This window comes from Anguilla rostrata, chromosome 13, assembly GCF_018555375.3.
Source record: "Anguilla rostrata isolate EN2019 chromosome 13, ASM1855537v3, whole genome shotgun sequence".
Classification (NCBI taxonomy): domain Eukaryota; kingdom Metazoa; phylum Chordata; class Actinopteri; order Anguilliformes; family Anguillidae; genus Anguilla; species Anguilla rostrata.
In genome coordinates this window covers 9883608-9896999 of record NC_057945.1, presented here as the reverse complement: position 1 = coordinate 9896999, position 13392 = coordinate 9883608, and the positions used below count along the sequence as shown (strand labels likewise).

The window sequence follows — 13392 nt, the reverse complement described above, 5'->3', positions numbered from 1 at the left end:
TGTACAAAATAAAGCAGGGACATGTACAACAAAATATGTACCTGTAGATCAAGACTAGATGGTGGAGTTTCATTCTTCATAATACCAAAGAACAGCAACAACATCAGTCAGCGTAACAGCAGATTAGAGTTGTTAGCTCATTTAGATGACTGCATATCCACAATTAAATAAATCATCTCAATCTAACCCAGCTATATTACATTTCAGGAAACAAACAAAAAAGTTATAAAATGGCTGCAACATATTCTGTACGCCGATTTCAGGAAGATATGAATCAACATTTTTATTAAACTCACAGGCAGCAACGTGCTGCTTGTTCTTTGCGGTCTGAAGTTGATGTATGAACCGTGCTGGAAATGGGATTTTTGTTTTTGTTTTTAGATGAAAGCCACTGAAGGACCTTGAGGAACATGAAAAGCTTTCTTTAAAGAATGCGTCACACGTTTTCCTGAAGTATCATAATTAGGTACTCTGTCTCTAGTAGCAACACGGCACAGCGAGGTCAGCGTGTAATCTAGAGCACTTTAGAAAGACAGACAGGAGGACCTCACAGCCACGGGTAAGAACAAAGGACTTCTACCCCTGTCACCTGCGTCTGCTGGAGATCCCCGATACAAGCCCCCATCATGCAGGCACACACAGGACACCCGCAAAGTTTAATATTCAGTGTTAAATGAACACTGATAGAGAACATTTTAATCCCATAGAGTACATTCAATACCTATAGGGCTGATATAAACCCTGTTAAGAGTTGAGTATGTGTGTGTAACACTCACTGTTGTTCCTCTTGCTCTCTCTCACTCTCTCTGTCTCTGCACATATTGAAAATATATCATAAATACGTTTGATAAAGTTGAAAATTTTTGATAAAGAAACCAGGAATGTTATATAAAACAAGGAGCAAACGTACTGCATTAAATAAGACAGGAAAAGAGATACTAGAAACTTCAGATTTACATGAGTGGGCAAACACATATGAAAAGCATAAATGACAACAAGTGAAATGTTTACAGGCAACTAATTCCACTACAAAGTGAAAAATGTATTTCAACAGAAATAAATTTAACTTACGTTTTAAAATCGTTGTTCTATATCAAATTAAACTATATGACTTCTCCCAAAAGGGGTAAATCATTTTTCAAAAAAATATTTTTAGTCACTATATAGTGTTGAGTGAATTGTATGTAATGTACAGTATTAATAGCGAATAATACAATTCCACAATTAGGCTACATGGTTCGTTTCAGATTTTAGATATCACCTGTCAGCTAAACTAAAACGATACATTTCAGACAACAGCGTTTACCACTATAATATGATTTATGAAGTTGGAGACATATTCTGTTATGTAAATTATATAATATAAGAACGATATTTTTGTGAAACTATACTCTTGCCCACAAACATTGCTACATATCTTAATGTACTGTAGGGCATTCAGTTTGCCTACGTAGATCAATATTACACATATGACTGTCAACGGAGCCCCCATATATAAACGTTAACATTTCTTTTTACATCGATTTTAAGAAGATTTCTCTGTTTTATAAATGGAGAAATTAAGCAATCAAACCGAAACCTTGGGCTTGTAAAATTATGTGATGTACAGCGGCTTTAAAGAAGTAATAAACACCAACAATGACATGACACTCCATAACAAAGATTTAAATTTGAATGCTTCAAGTGTAACCTATTATTTACTGAACATACAAATTTATTATAACAGCGTTTTCAGAAAATATTCATATATTTAACTGTGATTTCATTTAGATGATGAAGAGATTAATTGATATTTTACGCTGATTCAGGGAACTTCTCGAGATGCAATGCAAGCTTGAGCATACTGACGAGTATGCGTTAAAAGTAGGCCTGTGATGAAATGTTAGTAAGCTATTCCTATAGAAAAATATAATAACAATTTAATAAATACCCCATGCGTATTCAAACAATTAATACATTATGAACATCTAGACGCACAGGCTAGTAATAATACGATAGGTTTACATAAATGTTATCTGGTGGCATTTCATGAACTTAGCATCGCACTGATTTTAGATGTATGATTCCGTTTGATTTGAAAAAAAAAAACAAAAAAAAAAAACACATACACATACACACACACAAGAACAGGCACAGAGTCGTCCACGTCCCAAAAATTATCCTGAATTCTCATTGTATTATGACTGTAAAAAAACTTCATTTAAATTACTTACCCGTCCTTGAGTAAGAAAACAGAAATCCGCGACTCTTCGTCAACCCACGGGCCTTTCCATTTTGCAAACTGATTCCGTTTGAAATTGGTATACTGTACTGGTCCACAGTTAAGGGACTCAGTATATGGGCCGTGCGCTACAAAACAGTTCACCCAGATTCAGCCCTGATGTCCGTCACTGTTTCAGTTTCAAAATGTTTACAGCTGCGTATAGTGTGAGCTACGGGGCATCCCAAGTTTCACTTCGTATTCGCTGTTCTTTGGCAATTTGTTGTATTATCAAGTTCTCCCGATCTGACGCCTAACTTAACAAGCATTTGTGGTGCCTACAGAGAAGGGTCTCGCAGAAGAGGTACTACTTGAGTACACACTCAAGAACATGTTATGATAAGCGACCAGTAGGGAAGTGATGCTAAATAAATTCCTCAAGTCCGGATCCACCTCCTTTTTCGATCTCCGCGTGCCCTCCCTCTTATGTGCCCCTAAGCGCGTGCTTCGCTCTTCAAGGGGGAGGTGGAAGGGGGAGAGGGTGGGGGGTATGCAGGGCTTCAGCAGTGCCTTTAATTACGCTAAATGTTGTTGGTTTTTCCCTTTCAATAGATTAAGGAAACAGCAGTACAATGCGTGAGCTCGCCGGCCGGTTAATTCCCCATACTCTCTACCCACAGTTTTTGATCAAATCTCTCAGTCTACAGCATTCACGAAAAGGCGAGAAGCCTCGCCACGGGCTACGTTCTGAAAGGCAATAAAGATGCTGTTGACAAACTTTAACACATCAGAAAAGCGGATTAATGGCATGGACAATTATCGAAGGCTGTTTAGATTGTTTCAAGGTTCCACCCCAACTAAATTGGGATTTATTCAACGGATTTAGTTTTTTTCAATAAATGTAAATTAACTTGAATGGTCAATAATTTCTCCTCCGCAACATTTTTGTTTTACCGTTGTTTCTATTTCTGTTATGTCTACCATGTTATCCAGTATATATATATAATCACGGCAGGATAGACATAGGATAGAATAGACATTACAGAAATTAAGAAATGGACCTCTATTTAAAATAAATTGTAACATGTCTGCTTTATGTGGGACATACCAGAATAAAATGCAAATTTACAATATTACACCGAGAATTGTGTGCCTCAGACTGCCCATCTTGTGCCTACTTCTTTTCAGTACATCATACTATATTTAAGGACAGTCCACTATATTTGTCCATTCATACAAATGAATTACAGCGCGTTGACCTTTTCAGTGTCATTTTCATGTTTTTTTCTTCTTCAGACAAATGGCCTGTGCCATTTAAGACACAGTTGTCGATTCATGTCATTCAGTTGTAGATTAAGCAACATATAAACGAATCGGATGCTTCAGCCAAGTGCAGTGTTGAAAGTAACATAAAAGCAGTAACAGATAAAGTGGGCTGGATATTTACAAATCCTTTTTGAGAGGAAAGCCATAATTAAAAATAAATAAATAAAAGCATTGCAGTGGTAAAACAGCCCCCCCACCCCACCCCCATCCCCGCACCCCATGTTCTAATCCAAAGTTTTTTTAGTGTCAAATGAAAACATTGTATTTTTGTGACGTGTAAACTAAGACAGGCTGCTTTTACATCTAACACCTCACAGTGTTGAAGGACATTCATATGTAACATTACAGACTCTGGCAGTGATCATCTGGCATGTCAGGTTGGTATAGAGATGGAGACATTGTGCCTAAATGCATCGCAGATGAAACCTGTGTTACTGCATACATTGGCACTACTGCACTTGACTAAAGCATCCAATCAGTTTATACCTTGCTTGATCTACTGGTGAATGACATGAATTAATGACTGTGTCTTAAATCACATAAGCCCGTTGTTTGGAAAACAGTAAAAATGACAATGAAAAGGTTGTGCACTGTAATTTATATGAATGAACAAATATTGTGTACTGTCAATGTATGCAGTAATACAGATTACATCTGCTATGTATTTAAGCACAATGTCTACATCTCTATACCATGGCATGCCAGATAATCACTGCCAGTCTGTTATGTTACATATGAAGCTCGTACAACACTGTGAGGTGTTAGATGTAAAAGCAATGTGTCTTAGTTTCAACGTCGTGAAAATACAATAATTTCATCTGACACAAAATAAACCCTTTGACAATAACTTTGACAATAATGGGGTCTGTTTTATCACTTCAGTGCTTTTATTTTTAAAAGTTACGGCTTTCCTCTCAAAGAAGGATGTCTTAATATCTGACACATTTTTTCTGTTACTAATTTTGTGTTACTTTCAACACATTTTATGTCAAAGTTGTCTCTTTTATGTTACAAATATACAATTTATGTGTCACAACGGGCGACCGTGTTGAAAGTAACACACAATGAATCGTCTTTAATTACACACAGAGGTATGTTTAAAAAATGACACATTATGTGTTGTTCTTAACACATTTGTTTTGAGCGTGTTTATGTCTGAAACCATAATACCTTTCTTGTTTTAAATTAAATCTGCTTTTCAGACACTAAGCTGTAGGTGTAATTGGTCTATTGCATATCACTAATAAACAATCATCCTTGGCAATTTGTCTTCATGGTTATTAATATTGGCTTTTTTTAAATCACAAATTTACTTTTGTTCCAAATGGAGATTGCAACAGCAATGACATGAAACAAAGAAATGATTCTCTAATACCTGACTGGAACAGTCTCATCTCATAAATCATTATTACTAAGACTGTCAGAATGAAAAAAGCAAAGGGTGCCAAGCAATCAATCATGAATATGTATGTATATATAGGAAAATATATTTATCACCGTGCCATGACGCTGATACAGTGTACACAAGTCAAACTGGTTTGTGCTACATGGAGTTATTAGTACAGTAATCACTACTTCCAAGTAATAAAAGACAGCAAAGAAAATAAAAGGAACAACACCAACAGCAGCCATTTTAAATAGTGTGGTGGTTTTCTGCAGATTTTTCTTCGTGAGAGTCATGCTGTAATGTGAGATTTGTTGCCATACCTGTGCCTGTGGATTCCGGAAGAGGAAAAATGTTTCCGTTCTGAGCGGAATCTGTCACATGAACATCAAACTTTAACACCCTCCTCCATCTCTATTTTGTGAGCTACAGGTCTGGGGAGGTTAAAAGGAGGTCATTTCAAAGTGCATATTAGCACACACATAGCTAACGCTACTCAAATTAGCTTCTCTGTATCACCCACGCAAAATCTCATTTTATTTGTCTAATCATAAAAGATGATCACAATAGAAGCCTACAATTCCAAAATGGCAATACATGACACTGAGTGGAACTCTCGTCTAGATTGTCGGCCTTTTTGGTGCCTCGTTTTAATTAAAAATCATATTTATTTCTTTAGATATATAGCCGGGCACCCAAAATAAAATGAAGCAAAGCAAAGACGTGAATGGCGGTGGAAAAGTCCCGTAATTTTATATGTAAGTGGGTGAAGTAACGCGATCCTCCCGATCTGCCTGCTTATGATTCATTCGCAGGGAGGGTGGGCAGGTTCCATTGTAACCCAGAAATGTGCCTTCGGAGTAATGAAGGCCTCTATTGTCTGGCTCTTCCTGTCATGAACTCAGATCACGCAGCCTGAACAGGTAGCAGGGGAACGCTGGTACTGCACAGATAGCCGGCCACACTGGAAATTCACAGGCATGACGGTTTCACAGGCGCTGCACAGGTATCATGGACTCACAGGTGCTAATGTTTCTCACTTTCGCTCCTTTCCAGATTTATTATTCATTACTGATGATGTCTTCCCTAACAAAAGTTGATTTTAAGTGAATTCACACACTCTTTTTTATTTAATCTAATTTATCTGGAATGCGTTACATTCTCATCCTGACAAATTAAAAGCACGAAATGAGTATTAACGTGTCCATATGTAGAGTGTTTCCCACAGAATTAAACATTTGCAGAAAAAAAACAAACAAAAAAACAAAAAACAAAAACATATTCCTTCAAAATATGTGAACACACACAACACAGAGAACTCGGGCACACTGGGCAAACGCCCACATCTGCGGGAGACTATGTAAATCGTGGGCCATTACACAGCAAGGAGCTCCACGATAGATCCTTATCAGTGACTCCCCCATTTGTCAAACTTCTCGGAACACCCCATGTCCCCAGAAAGAGCCCACATTGAGCCAGTCACTCGGCAAGGCTTTACGGTGGGCCAGCTCGAACTCTGTAAAGCGAGGGTGATAGTGCTTTACCCGCAAACCAGCAGCCCCCTTCCTCCATTCCTCCCGCGCCGTGCGTCCCCCCCGTTTCGCACTGAAAACTCCGAACTGTTCCCTTTGTAAGGGGTGTGTGTGGAAATGATTTCCTTAATTTTTATAAAGCAGAGAGCTCCCTTTGGTTCAATTTTCACCAACACCATAAAGAGCTGAGGTGGCGGGAGGGGCTTCGCGCATCTGTTTTTCCCATTGCCGCGCCTTTAATGATCAGGTAATAAAAGTTCAATTTGACAGAAATTACAACAGATGTTTCAGACCATAAACCTCAGATAAAACACATTTTTCAGGGTGAAACTTTAACCGCTATGGCCACCCCAACTTCCCACCTCAGATCTGTTTCTTAGCTCATGTGACTTTATGTTACTTTCTTTTTTTTTAACCTGGATACGTATTTTGCTACCCAGGACACGAGTAGTCGCGCATAATACCACTATATTATGTTTATATGGATAAACGTTGAGATTATACATATAATGTGCAGAAATATAGCCGACAATAAATCATTTAATTTAAAAACCTATATTTAAATATTTGTTACAATATTACACACTGTTAAATATAGCACAATTAAATGCATATTATTATTGCCATTGGTATTATTCGAGTTGTTTTTATGAAGATAATATTCTTGTTCTTTATTCGGAAATGCCATAAAAGGGCGGTGCGTAAAATACGGGGTGCAGTGAAATTTGTAAAATTTAATTCACTTGAGAGACAGGCAGCGTGAGCCGAGGCTGCAGTGTACCCCAAGGAAGGCGTTCAAAAAACGCAGATTGTTTTTTAAAATCAATTTACATTTCACATTGATCATTTATTTTAAATGATAATTTTCATTATTAAAAAAAACGGCATAGTGCTCGTAGAGCTACAAATGGATAAAACTACATAAACGGAGGGAAAATATATCCTAAGATCCACCAGCATCTACGTCCTGCTGCAACAATGCATCCGTGGCTGCTCAGGTACCAGAGTGACTGTGCTTTCTCACACGATATTAATTGCGGCGCAACATAATTCTAATAAAGCCAATTCATATGGTGTCACCGCTCTTCATGATGTATGTGACGCTGTGAGAACTTTCTTGTTTTTCAGGGCTCGTTCCCCTCTCTCACTTCCTGCAGCCCCAGAGGTGTGACAGCTAAGTTCACATACAGCTTTTTGCGGTTCCCACGGCAGTGGAATCCGTATCGCGCTCTAGGGTTTATGCAAGAGCGGCGGACAAGGCATGGCAGGAGTAGCCTACGGACCTGCAGTTTCTCCAGGGCAGCGAGACGTAGTTTTCGCACATTGCATGTGCACGGGTCCGCGCACGGCCCATTGACAACAGACTGTGGGAAGATCGTGCAGTGACATATTTTTGACATTTCTAAACAGCGATACGCCTCCGGATTTGCTGTGAGGTAATCATTTGTGTAAAAGGGGAAGAAAAGTCCTGGCCAGGGGCGAGGGAAAGTGAATAGCTGGGATAATGAAGCGCTGTGAACTGTTTGCGTATTTTCCATTGGTGCGGTGTAACGATGGAATGCCTGAGAAAAATCGCAGAGAAAAGTGCCAGAGGGCCTGCTGATACGATTTAAAGGGAAAAAGCAGGTCAGCTTCTTTTTTAAACTACTGCCACACATCGCTGGCGCAGAACATCCTATCCTATACTCCTAGCCATCACTGCAAAATCTGGGTAGCATCCTTATCGTCCAGCAACGACCCAACTTTTGGGCTAAAGCTAAGAACTTTTTAATAGCAAGTAATCTAACCACTTTTTTGATGCACTTAAGAAGGGGACCTACGCCAAATATTAAAATGGAAGAGAACCTTTTGTCTTTAATCAATGTCAAACCAAATGAATGTATCACGCCTTGGTTCGTGTGTAAACAACTCTTCAGATGGTCTTACGATCATAATTTGAATGTCATGTGTAAGACAGCTTTAGGAGGGCTTGGTTACCGTGTGAACGGGTGACCTGGGAAAAGCAGGATGTCGGGTTCATGGGCCAGGTGGGGGCAGTCCTCTCTCTGGGCCACGTGGAACAGCTGATGCCTCAGTGCAGTGAAGGGGAAACTCTGCTGTGGGGAAGCGATCCTCCACGTCACGTTAAAAACAAGGTCCTTTCTTGCTCCGGTCATTTAACATCCCATGACACTCAAGGAGTAGGACATTCCTCTGTGTCCTGGCCAAAATCTGACATTCGGAAATGTTCATCTAAATCCTGGCCTTTCAGTTATATCCCACAAGTTTAATTAAATCAGTAAAATTTTACTTCCTCGCTCTGACACCCTAGCAGACTTGTGATGAGCGTTCTGTTGGAAATGGCTGCCGTGCACAAACCCAAGTCAGCGATACACTTTAGTTCTGGTGAAGTGAGTCACCCCCTCTCTTCGGGGAAAAGTACGGTGAGATCATGAGATTAAGGGTGCTGCAGAAAGGAAAACCCATTATTATAATCAGTACACAATGGCCGAAAACATGACTTTGAAACCAATAGCCAACAGGGGCTACAATCACCCTGATAGACTTCCCATATTTGTGCCAGGTAATTGTATGAGACACAGGGACCCAAAGCGCACTTAAAAGCATGAGTTTCAAAATAGGGCTGGCATTCTTGTTAGTGTTCTAGAATTGAACAAGACTAGAGTGGTTGACTAGAAGAAGATACACAAACACTTCCAAGGAGAATACTTTTCCTTCATTTTTATGAATGATATGGTTGCCGAGTACAGATTTCTGCAGATATTAGTACATCCTGTCGTGTATTTGAGTTTACATTTGTGGCATATGCAGCTGTATGGAAATATGCTTTCATTTGTTTATATAGTAGGCACTGAAATGCATGCAGTCTGTCAACAAAAAAATATACTGCCTGTGTAACTTTAGATTTAATAGGTATTCACGGAGAAAGCCTTTGCTGAAGTACATCTCGTGTCGGCCGTATTAAGGCACGCAGGGACATTTTATACCCAGAAGTATTTCATGTTTACTTTCTGACCTCATCTGACGAGTTACTTACGGTAGCTTCACCAGTTGCCGTTCAGATAAGAGTTAGCAAAACAGGCCAGAATGAAAAATAATCTTTAATTTTACAGCTATGTTCCCTGTCGTAGAGTTTCAGTCAGATAGCTTTGGATCAATTGACAGCAAATGCCCATTCTGTGTATAGTATTATGAAAAGCACAATTTCTCACAACTACCCGCCATGAAAATGCACAGGAATATAATGTGTACTTGGATGGCCGGTCGCCGTCCATTAGAGTTTAAGCTGTATGACTACGCAGTGTGTTTATGCGCGGACTTGCAAGTATGCGCTGCTGACGGGCGCAGCAGGTGGCAGAGGTTTGCGCAGAGTTCACTGGATTATCTTTCCAGAATGAAGAACAGAGGGAGAGGGACAGGGCGAGAGAAAGAGAAAGACACGCAGCGGAGAGAAAGAGAAAAATAGCAGAAAGAGAGAGAGAGAAAGAGAGAGAGAGAGAGAGAGAAAGAGAGAGAGAGAGAGAGAGAGAGAGAGAGCAGAGAGACAGAGAGACAGAGAGAGAGAGAGAGAGGATGGGCTGATTTACTGTAGCTCCCCGCTCTCCAGTTTCAGGCGCCCAAGGCTGCTTGTCAGGGGTTGACTCTTCACCGGAGACACGTCTTAAAGAGTCCCTGGCAGCCCCTGGGAATCCGGCCTGTCTTTACTGCTCCTGAGCTCTGATATTATTACACTTTCAATCCCCCCCACTCACCCCCCACCACCACCCAAAAAAGAAAAAAAAAACATCTTGTCTTCATGAAAGAGAACAATGTCCTGCACTTCGGCTGAGTTTCCTGCGGGCTGGACCGGTAGCCCCCGCCGACCGGGGCGATTCGAAACAGATTTGCGGCCCGGCTGGAAGGAGGGAGCGAGCGGGAGGCCGTGCGCCCGTCACGCGACGCTCGCCCACCCCCCCCCTCCCCCCACCGCCGGTCCGTGGGAAGAGGCCGCTCCGCCAGGGTCGTAAAACGGCGCGACGTCCACGGCCGCGCTCGGGAGCGCTAATAAATGTGTCTGACCACCCCCCCCCCGCCTGAGGGTCACGCCCGGCTGTCGACTCGCCTCGTACCCGCCCCCTGCCCTTAGCGCCGCTCCACAGCCCTGGAGAAGAAATAAATAATTTCCCCCCGTTCCTATTGGAACACGGAAACCACAGAGGCTATTTTTCCCCCCCTGTCCACCTTTCATCCATTTCCTGACTGGACTGTGGTTGAGAAATCGTTCCCTCAAATCCGCATCTATATACGGTGTGTTTCAGATAGTTAAACGCCCTTTCTTTCTTTTTTTGTTCAACTTTATTAAATTTATACTTTATTAAATTCATAAATCACATTTTACAGTGCGTTGTTATGGCTGACCAGAAATATGAAAATAGCCATTTTGTTTTTATTACCGAAGTTGAATTACACAGATCCAGAAGGACAGGCCACAGCCGTAATTAAGTATGCTTTGAGGAGACAGAGACATGCTGGGGACCCCAAACTCTGCCTGCCTGCCCTCTTCCACCTGAAAACCTGGGTTCAGGGCCTCGCTGTGACCCGCCTACCCCTGGCTGTCCCGGCTGAGCCCACTGCGTTCCACCCCCCCCCCCCCACCCCCAAGGCAGGGCACTGTGTCCCCCATCCCGGCAGCACACTGGACCACCACACTGACCACCTACTACACTGAACTTTGACCCAGGGGTTGGGCAAACAGCAATCACGGGTTTCAGTCATTTATAAATGACTGTACTCTGATTGCAGAGGGCAGATTCAGAAATCTTCTCAAAAGATAACAAATTACAGCATGGACCAAAAGAAATTAGACAAAGACACCCTCAAGCAAAAACAAAAAAATAAAAAAATGGAAGAAAATACACTGGCGCAGCGAAATGAGAGATCTCAAAGATGAATGCCCCTCAAATGACAGACAGCCTCTGATGACTGCACTATACCCAGCTATGCTGCCATATTGACACGTCTTCTTAGTTAATAAAAGTGTTTAATGTCTTATTGATGTCTGCCGGGCTTTGGAGATCGATGTTACAATGCGTAAGTGATTAGGGGTCAATACGCCCCATGAAGGACACATGCCTTTATGGACCGGAGGCCCAGAGGTGGCCAGACGGGGGGGTAGAATGACACCCAGACCCCTGGGTTCCCCTTTTTAACCACTCCGGTTCTGCTGCATTATTATCGATCGGAGCTGTCCCGAGTAAAACAGCGGGGTCCCCCCAGAAATACCCCCCTCCCCCACGCACCCCCATTACCCTCTCTCAGTGTTAACTACTCTACGGCCAGTCTCTCCCATACCCGGTGGCCATTAAAAATTAATCACCACGGTGTTAACGAGGAGCACGGAAAGTCCACCGTTCCGTAGCGACGCACATAGCGACGGACCTACCTGGGAAAAGATGACTAAAGAAAATTAATGGGAAGAAGGAGGGGTGGGTCTTGTTTTTTTTTTTTTTTTGTTGAGAAAGGAAGACACCTGTTTGACTGGTGGAGCTGCGTGCCCCGAAGGTTTTTCTGAGAGGCCTGCTCATTAGTTTTTAGCAGAAGAAAGGGGCGGGTGGGCGGGGACGTGACCTTTGCCGCAGCGCCGCGTTGCCCGGGGAGGCAGGTAGACCAGAGAAAGGTGAGAGAAAGTCAGGGGCGATGCGCTCATTTCCTCTCCCGACTGCCAACTGGCTCCGGGCTCCGTATCTTTGCTCCTTCACCTCTCGGCTATTGTCTCGTCATTCCGAGGTGTGTGAAAACTCCTCCCTGACGCGGCTCTGAGGAGGCTAAGCGCGTGAAGAGAAGAGCGGCGAGCGCTATGCCTAAATATGGGCGAGAAGTACCTCTGCATCTTCACAGTACATTACAGTCACTTAGCAGACACTCTTATCCAGGGCTAACAGTATGTACAGTAGTGGATAATGTCAGTGTAACACACAAAGACACGGTATCGACGTCGTAAACTTTAGAATTATAATTACTATTATTAATGGGAAATGAAGCGTGTTGAAGGCTCACACATCTCCGAAACCTCCTTTTTATTTTGCGCCTCCTTTTGGGAGCGGTGGCCAGGACCGCCACATCTCGGCTGGCCTCAGCTTGGCTCTCTGGCCTGCGGACACCGAACGTGTTTATGACCAAGTCTGCGGAACACTCCGGAAAAACCGCCGGCAATTAGAACAAGACTGCTGAAATACCCAGCTATTACTCTGAAGTAATTTAAATTCCCCCCATAAAATTAAAGCCAAAGAAACTCTGGCGTAACGTTAAATTTCAAACTGTAAAACTAATTTACAGAGCGTTCCAAAATAAACTGTCCACATAGTTTTTAGTGTACCGAAACTTAACCACCTCCGTTGCACGGGTTTTAAAGGCTTTGTATAGTGAAGTTTTAGTTTTCTGAGTCTTCTACTTTGTGTGAGTCCATATTGTGTGCAGCAGGACTTGCGCTGTAGGCTATTTGAATACTGCTAGATGATTTATGTGTTCTACCTGGGCCTACCGCGGTATTGGCTGTTGTCTACTGATCCCTTCAAAAGGGCAATGGGATTGGATGGATCTGTGCTAACTTTGTCACGTATATTCAGACATTTTTCTTTGTACAGCACATAAACATTTTACTGTATGCTATCTTGATGAATTGTTGAATGAAGTGGGAAGCATGAGAATTCTGAGCTCTGATTGGGTAGCAGGGATTAAGATTAGGCTGGATTGGATGAGAGATGGCAGATTCTTTATATAAAGTACCCTGGAGGAACACAGCCTGCCAGCCTGCTCTGAACATCTGACTCCAGACTGTTGTGTGGGGCGGGGCAGGGGAATGAGCATGCCCCCCCCCCCCCCCATACACACACGCACACCCGGCTGGGCTGTATCCATTATTAATCAACCCCCCCACCCCCCCCTCGACCCCCACTGCTCCTCAGGATCCA

At 42.3% G+C, this 13392-nt stretch overlaps 1 protein-coding gene across 1 annotated transcript in view; it reads right to left on the bottom strand.

Moving 5' to 3' along the window:
- Positions 1-2652, bottom strand: part of eya2 (EYA transcriptional coactivator and phosphatase 2) — a 33014-nt gene extending 30362 nt beyond the window's left edge. Inside the window, exon 1 of the mRNA XM_064305559.1 lies at positions 2214-2652. The gene's annotated coding sequence lies outside the window, so the exon portion shown is untranslated. The remainder of the gene's footprint in view (positions 1-2213) is intronic.
- Between the last annotated feature and the right edge of the window lie 10740 nt (positions 2653-13392).